Source organism: Petaurus breviceps, unplaced genomic scaffold, assembly GCF_028583685.1.
Source record: "Petaurus breviceps papuanus isolate PSGF00001 unplaced genomic scaffold, PetGlider_PUasm1.0 220, whole genome shotgun sequence".
Taxonomy (NCBI): Eukaryota; Metazoa; Chordata; class Mammalia; order Diprotodontia; family Petauridae; genus Petaurus; species Petaurus breviceps.
Window position 1 is genome coordinate 5280176 of NW_027185876.1, and position 8373 is coordinate 5288548.

The following is an 8373-nucleotide window of genomic DNA, read 5'->3' on the forward strand; positions in this document are numbered from 1 at the left end:
TTCCTTCCTTCCTTCCTTCCTTCCTTCCTTCCTTCCTTCCTTCCTTCATCTTCAGCAATGAATAAAAATGGTAATGTTTAGTTCAAACAGAATGTTCCTTTAGATAGACAAAGTTTTTCTAGTCAGGGAGGGGAGTATGTCTTTTCTCACTGAGCTCACACACTACCTAGCTTAGTCATTCTTTGGAATTCAGTGGAAAGACTTTTTCAGAGCTCCATAAAACCCCAGAAGCAGTTACACGACAGATGTCTAAAGGTTATTTGGTAGACGGTACTGCAGAAATACGACCCACAGTCTGCCTGCATTGTGTGACAGTGACATCCAATTTTAAACATGTTGGTGCATCTTTCCTCTGATGGAAATCAAAGAATGAAGAATACCATTCATTCACCACCAAGGAAATAGGGAATATTACAGTCTCATAAGCAATAAAGGAAATAGGATTTATATACTTATTTCCCCTTTTGTTTTTACTGGAGGCTAGGGAGGCCATATGCATGTAAAAGGAACCCTTGCTACATCTGGGCAAAATTAACCAGAAAATTGGCAGAAGGTCTAATACCCTTTTATCACCTGTTTTCTATATGTTTTCTAGTCTCATAGTATGGTGAGAGGGAGGCAGTGTGGGGCAATAGATAGAGACCTGGCTTTAGCATCAGGAAGACTTGGGCTCAGGCCTTCCATTTGAAACATTATATTTACTGTGTGATCACAGACAAACTATTTGACTCCTCAGTGCTCTGGGCAGCTATTAAAGATTCTAAGTTATGGATTTCCTGGCTTTCATCAGGGGTCGGATTTTCCACACTAATGGGAGGGAGGGGCAGTATGGAAGAAATCACATTTTGGGGCCAAAAATAAAACTGTGGTTAAAGGCATTCTTTAGTAAATTTAGTAACATCTAGGGGACAATGCATTTGTTTATAATTGTTTATTAAACATTTGTTGGTATTTAAGCAGTGGCATGCATACTGTAACTTTCTGCACATCTTCCCAGTCTTTATGGAAAAGAGACATTTTACATGGGTAGCCCATGTCTGTGGTATGATTTCTGTCAAATGTGGTTGAAGAACCCATCAGCTATTAAACCCTCAGGGAGGCAGTAAGTCTGTTGCAGAAAGTCACATCTGGCTCTCTTTAACAGATGTGTTTCCACCAGCAAAGACTTCTCTTCTACTAGTGAAAGATGAAGAAAATATTTACACTTCCTTTTTATATTAAGATTCTTCAGGAGATTTTTTTTTAAATCCAATCAAATTTGGGTTGTTTATAGGAGATTCAGAGAGCACTGAGTGGGTGTAATTAAAGTATTGTCAACACTGTGTCCATGAGAAATAGTATGAGACATGAAAGGGAACACAGAGTAGCAAAGGAGACAGATTAGTCACGTAGCAAAGGTGAGGGATGGTCACAGGTGGTCAGCCTGAAGCCTGCACTGCTATCCATAATGCCTCCAATGTGCTGGGTGGACCATCTATGGAGGATTTATGGAAAGACTTGGGTGAGATTCTACTAGCCTTTGGTTGTCTTCCTTCTTCCTTTTGTACTCACCATCACACCGTTTTTCTGTCTTTTGTCAACAAGTCCATATCCTCTACTAATGGGACCAAAGTCTATTGGTCTGCCAGGAAGACCTTGTTAGCCTACAGTGAACAGAAGAGCAAGTTAGGATTATAGGATCCTTCAGGATCCTCACTGTATCCATTATAGGATACGCTAAGGCTGACCCTCATCTATGTGGTCTGCTGCAAATTAGGGAATCTAACTTTTTAAGGAAGCATCTTGCTTCTTAGGAATCAGAAGTCAATTTGCTTGTTATTGTACCAACAGTATTACCAAGAGTAATAAATAATGCCTTCCTTCCCCCTCAAAAATGTTAGCTTTATACAAAGGCAATAGAAATTTTGAGTATTCTGTTAAACTTAGAAGGCAGGATGGAAAGAGCCCTGCTTTTAGATAAAGTCAAAGAATCTGGGTACACCTTCCACCCTTGTCATTTACCACCTCTGAGAATTTACTTAATTTTTCTGCCTCAGTTTCTTCATCTGTTAAATGAGGTTGTACCAAAGTCCCTTGCAGCTCTAAATCAATGGGCTTATCATCCCATGTACCTATAATGAGGGAAAATTTATTTAGCATTTTAATGTTATAAACACCCATTTGAAATGAACTACATCTCCATTTTTGTTTGTTTTACTACCAGCAAAGATTACAATTTAAAATTCTTTTTGAAATGTGTGTGTGTGTGTGATTAATGATTGATCTTAGAGTTTTAAAATGCTTTGTATGGTCCATAATCCCTTCTTGCCTTCTATCCCCAAATCTTTTTTCTATCATTCTTACGGAAGCACCTTGTACTCACTCGTTCTCTGAGAAAGCGAATGCTATGAGTGACCCTCTAAAGATAACCTTTCATATAATTGTGGTTGGGCCACACAGAAGGAAATACTCTTCAATATAGTAAATCTCAAGAGGTCATGTTGAGAGCCTTGTGTCAGATCACATCCCTGTACTCAGACATTGGCTGTTGTGGTTCACGTTTACATGAATGAAAGTCAGCTTGGGGTAGTGATGAGAGGTTGTCTCAGACTTCAAAGTCCTGCCTTTCTCACATACTGGTTGTGTGACCCTGGGCAGGGTCTTACTATCTCAATGCCCTAGAGCAGTGGTGTGAAACTCAAATAGATACAGATCCCTGTGGGCCCAAGTTGACTTAGAAAGCTACCAGTTAACATTATCTATATTTTTATTGTATGTTTATTTTTATGAAATGTTTCCCAATTAATCTGGATTGAATGGTAGAAAAAGCACTGATCTGCATTGGTGAACGTAGTTTTCCTTATCAGGAATCCTCTGTAGGAATTCAAAGGATTGATCCAAAAGGTAAGATGTACCAAAAGTCTTAGTGCCGTTTTTCTGTTCTTGAAAACTTAAAATTTCACTTGTAATGTAAGAAGACTTCTAGGACACCCTGTCTATCCTAAGCTAATGAACCTAGACCAGTTCGTTAATCATTTTCCCCTCCTTTGCTTTTGTTTCTCTCTTTTCTTTGCTTTTGATTCTCTCATCTTTTCTCCATTTTCTTTATACTTGTCCTCTTTCTTTCCCAAGAGGCAGTGTGATTCTATAAGGACCTAACTGCAGAGGACCTGAGTTCACAACCCATCTTTGCCACTTCTTGCTGTGGACAAGTCACTTGACATTTTGGGTCCCTTTGGCTCACTTCTAAGGGAAGGAGATTGAACTCAAGGACTTCCTCTTCCTGCTTTAATGTAGGTATGGGCTCTCTTTTTCCCTATCTTATTCATCTTTTTCCCTTCTTTCTTCTCTTTTTCATTAGCTTAGTTTAGCAAAGTTCTCCCCTCTCTTCTTTATTTACATGACATACAAACCCGCCATCTTGTTTGGAATCAGGGAGGTGGGAGTAGGGAAGAGAAGTCAGGGAAAGACAAAAGGCCACCTACCCTTTTTATTCCAGTCCTTGGAATGTAGTATTAATAATAAATAATAACAATATCAATAATGATTGACATTTATAGAATGCCTATATGTGCCAGGCACTGTGCTAAGAGATTTACAAATGTGATCTCATTTGATTCTCACAACAACCCTGGGAAGTAGGTCCAATTATTATCCCTGTTTTACAGTTGAGGAACCTGAGACGAATAGAAATCAACTGATTTACCCAAGATCAAAAAGCTAGTGAGTGTCCGAGGTTGGATTTATACTCAAATGTTCCTGAGGGCCAGTGCTCTATCCATGGTGTCACCAGCTGACTCAATGTCACAGGAAGTTTAGACTCCTTGGATGAAAAGGGAAATCCCATCTATGCTGGAAAAAAAATTAAACTTTTTTTTAAACCTAGTGGAGAGCAAAGTCTTGCTGACTCCTGATCTATGGAAAGGAAAAGAAAAATGAGCATTTGTTCCCATTCTCCTTTGCTGATACCTTTTCTTCCTCCCATCTTCTTATATGCATTTCCCCCTCTTCTCCCTTATTCTTCTCTCCTTCCTCCTTTTTTCTTTACCCTTCCCTCTTTCCCACCCTCATACTCTCCCTTTGTCTCTTTTCCTCCTTTCCTCCCTTTATTACCTCTCCCTCTCCTTTTTTTTCCCTTCCTCTCTTTCTCTTCTCCCCTTTCTTCTATCCCTCTTTCTTTGATCCCATTCTTTCCCTCCTACTCTTCCTTTCTCTCTTATCCTCCTTCCCTTCTTTTCTCACCTTCTTCCTCCTCTTTTTTCTCTTCTCCCCTTCTTTCTCTTTCCCCATTCCTTCTCAGATCCTCTTCCTTCCTTCTTACTCTCCTTTCTTATCCTCTTTCTTCTCCTTTTTTGATTTCTCTTCTCTTTTCTCCTCTCTTCTTTTTTCCTCCTACCTTTCAGCTCCTTTTTATGTATTCTCCTCACCTGTTAGAATGTAAGCTCTTTGAGGGCAGGGATTATATTTCTTTTTTGCTTCTGTTTGTATCTCCAGTGACCACTGTGATATCTTCTTGGATCCATTGTTTCTTGAATCTCTCTTGCCACTGTTTCCATAAGGGCAGGACAAGGAAACAGGCAGCAATTAAGAGTTTACTATGGGCCAAGTACCACACTAAGCTTACATTCTAACAGGGGAAGATGCTGAATAGGGGGAGGAGAATGAAAACCCAGAAAATCAGAAGCAGAGAAAGGAGAGGAATGAAGTTTGGCTGGACTGGTTCTATCCCCCAATAGAGACCTGAGGAGGAACTGGCCAGTGAGAGGAGAGGGCCAACATGGCAGAGGGATGTTCAAGAGTGAGAAGGCCACGCTGAAGGCTAGATGAAGCAGGATAAGGAAAATTCCAGGGCAACACTGCAGCTGAGAAAGAGAAGCAAAGTCCAGAAAGTCAGAAGCTGTGGCCTTTAAATAAGTTTGAGAGACATAATTTCTGGATAATTTAATCATTTTCTTGATGCCAGTATTTTTATTAATAAAAAGATGGTCATTTGGCCACCTCTTTCTTAGACCAAAGACAACCTTGGTGGCAGCCTCAGGACTTACATGCCCATTGGAAGAAGGGTGGTCCTGAGGATGGTAATCAACCTTGGTTGGTTAACAATTAATGAGAGAATGAATATTACAATGAGGGGCTGGATCTATTCAAATGAACTTTGATTATATCATTTAATTCTAAGTTACCCTTAGACTTGGACAATCTATTCAAAGAATTTATCCTCAACCAGACCTGAGTAGAGCATAATGACTTCTCCACCTGGATGGAGTCTGAACAAGAAAGCTAGTCCAATCTCATTATCAAGCTAGTCCAATCTCATTATCAATAATGTACCTTAAGAGACTTTTAAAATCAGGATTTTAGAAAAAGGGGACCACTCTGAATATCCCCAATTCATTGAGAGAATCATTTCTCTCAAAAGCACAAGTGTGAGAGGCTGATTTCCTTCTGTCTTTGCATCTTCAGCCCTTAGAACAATGCCTGGTACATAGTAGACCTTTAATAAATATTTGTTGATTAATTGACTTCTTCCATGCATCTGTCTTGCATTATATGTAGCCTGTGGTCCAAACAATTCTGGACCTTTTCAAACTTAGACTTAATTTGTGGGAGATTATAATGCTAAATCACCTGGCCAGCCTACCACCCAGATAGAAAATTGGGAACTTACAAAGTTAACACAGGTCTAAGTGCTCACTTGGCCATCATGTTAACAAGCTCAGAAACCTCCAATCCTTTCATTCCAGTAGTAGAGAGAGAGGCCTTGCTCTTGCCTTTCCTGCTAGAGATGTATGTTTCCAAACAAATATATTTGGGGAGAAGGGCAATGAGATCAATTGGTTGGGAAAATGTGTCCTAAGGTTGTCTTCTGTCATTTTACTTTTTGTTCAGGTCGTGCTCAAATATTGCTGTTATGTTTGTATTTTTTTTTAAATCTCTTTTCCCTAGCCAATCAGATAATAAGCTAGAGAACAGGCATGGTCTTGCTCGGAGTTGGCACTTGGAGTCATTAGTTGAGAGACTGGTGAATTAAACAGAAATTTTCTTGCAAAGATACACCAACGTTTCTGTTAGGCGGAAGAGAGCAGGAGGGCATGTTGTCTTGCAGGGTACAGCTGGATATAAAAGTCACTCAAGTGGTTTGCAAAGGGCTTCATTTTCATAATTGTTTCCACATTACAGGCTAGTCTGGTGATTTTTTGGAGAACCATGTTCTGGGAGAGTCTAAATGAAAGCTTTACTCGGCAGCTTTCATTTGGGCGCCATATATAGACTTTCTAAACCATCATTTTATGAAGTCTTTAATTGCCCAACTTTGACATTGTGGTAACACCCTGTGTCTTTGGCAGCTTTAGGACGCACTGGATTAGTCTGGTTAAGCCTTCTGAGTCTTTCAGTATCTGAGTCTTTCTTTTTTAAAAAAAGGAAATTTAGCAATTGGCAGGATTCAAGTTTGACAACTTTTACTGACTCTAAACTTCCCCTAAGTCTGAATGATATGTGGCTGGTTTTTATTAAAATTAAAAAACAAACAAACCATATTTTGGTAAAAGTGTTTTTTGTAATTTTTAATATTACATAGAAGTAGGGGGCGGCCAGGTGGCTCAGTGAGTAAGAGCACCGGCTCCAGTGTTGGGATGACCTGGGATCAAATCCGGGCTCAGATACTTAGCACCACACCCAGAAATAACTGGCTGTGTAAACTTGAGCAAGTTACTTAACTCTGATTGCTTAAAAAAAAATTATATAGAAGCACACAAAATATTTAGAAATTAAATAGCACCAAAAAGTTTCACAGTTAATGATAATAATAACTAACATTTATACAGTGCTGTATGGTTGACCAATTGCTTTACAATCCTAATCTTCACAAACAACCCTGTGGGGTAGGTGCTATATGTAGGTCATTATGATAGTAATGGCAATTTGTCACTGAATAAAATGGAGAGCACCTATGCTGGTATTTTGAACCTTGGGAAGTTGCCTTTCCTTGGCATTACATTACAGTCATAATGAGAATTATTTATATATTAAAATAAATATAAATTTAAATGATATAAAAAGTATATTTATATATCTTGTGTATTTATGAATATATACTCATATAGCATATTTAAAATAAATTTATAGTTACATAAATGCTAAATACTAACTATAACTGATTTACATATTTATAGAAATGATTTTAAAAGTTTTATTTTGTTGTTGTTCAGTCAAGGCCGCCTCTTCATGACCCCATTTGGGATTTTCTTGGTAGAGATACCGGAGTGGTTTGCCATTTCGCTCTCCAGCTTATCTGTAAGATGAGGAAACTGAGGCAAAAAGGGTGAAGTGACTTGCTCAGGGTCATACAGCTAGTATCTGAGGCAGGATTTGAACTTGAGTACTCATATTCCTGACTTCAGACCCAGTATGCTGATCACTGCACCACCTAAGTACCCTGTATAGAAATGTTTATGTAAATTTATATAACTTGTATGTTTATGAACACATGATAATACATAACTTGTGTATTTAAAATAAATTTATGTAATTATATAAATGTTAAATATGAGAGCTATTTACTTATTTAAATGTTTACATAAATAAAACTTTAAATTTTATCAACCAAATATATTTATAGAAATTATATATTTATAAATATATAACTATATGTAAACTTGTATTTAAATAAACGGATAATTATGTAAGTGCTAAATGTAATGAGAGTTCTATATATTTCTATTAATGTTTCTATAATATAAATTATAAAGTTATATTTATGGCAACTATATACTTATAATATATAATTATATAATCTTGTTACTTAAAATTTATATTTTTATGTACATGTTAAATGCTGCCTATAATGAGAATTATATATTTAAACATTTACATAAATTTAAATTTTTAAACACAATAACTTTATACATTACATATTCATAAGTATGTAATTTTATGCAAACTTATTTACAATAAATTTGTATTTTTATATAAATTTTGCTACCTATAATGAGAATTATTTAGCATATGAGCAGTTGTAGTAGATATTTTAATTCTCAGATCATTCTGTTGTTATCTTTTCATTGTCATTGTGATCATTTACATCCTCTTTCCTGGGGAATATGTTCTAAGTTTTGGATTTGTGCTTAACTTTGAAAGTGTTCAATAAATACATCACTCTCAATGAAGGTATTGTCTTTTAAGTCACACACACACACACACACACACACACACAGCTCTTAAAATATGCTTTCAGTGTAGCGGGGAAAAGCGGTCTATGTACATCAAGAAGTCATTTATTTGTCATAAATGACTGATTCTATGGAAGCTCTCTGCCTTGATAATTTTTGGGTGAACAAAATTCAAAAATCCTTTCCTTCCTTCCTTCCTTCCTTCCTTCCTTCCTTCCTTCCT

At 37.2% G+C, this 8373-nt stretch overlaps 1 protein-coding gene across 4 annotated transcripts in view; it reads left to right on the forward strand.

Moving 5' to 3' along the window:
- Nucleotides 1-8373, forward strand: part of LPAR3 (lysophosphatidic acid receptor 3) — a 137599-nt gene that overhangs the window by 44746 nt on the left and 84480 nt on the right. Inside the window, exon 2 of one of the 4 annotated variants that reach the window (XM_069094593.1) lies at nt 3112-3276. The exons of 1 other annotated variant lie outside the window; for it this stretch is intronic. The gene's annotated coding sequence lies outside the window, so the exon portion shown is untranslated. Of the gene's footprint in view, nt 1-2599; nt 3277-8373 lie in introns of those variants that run through there. 2 more of the 4 variants (XM_069094592.1, XM_069094594.1) reach the window with 2 other exon arrangements.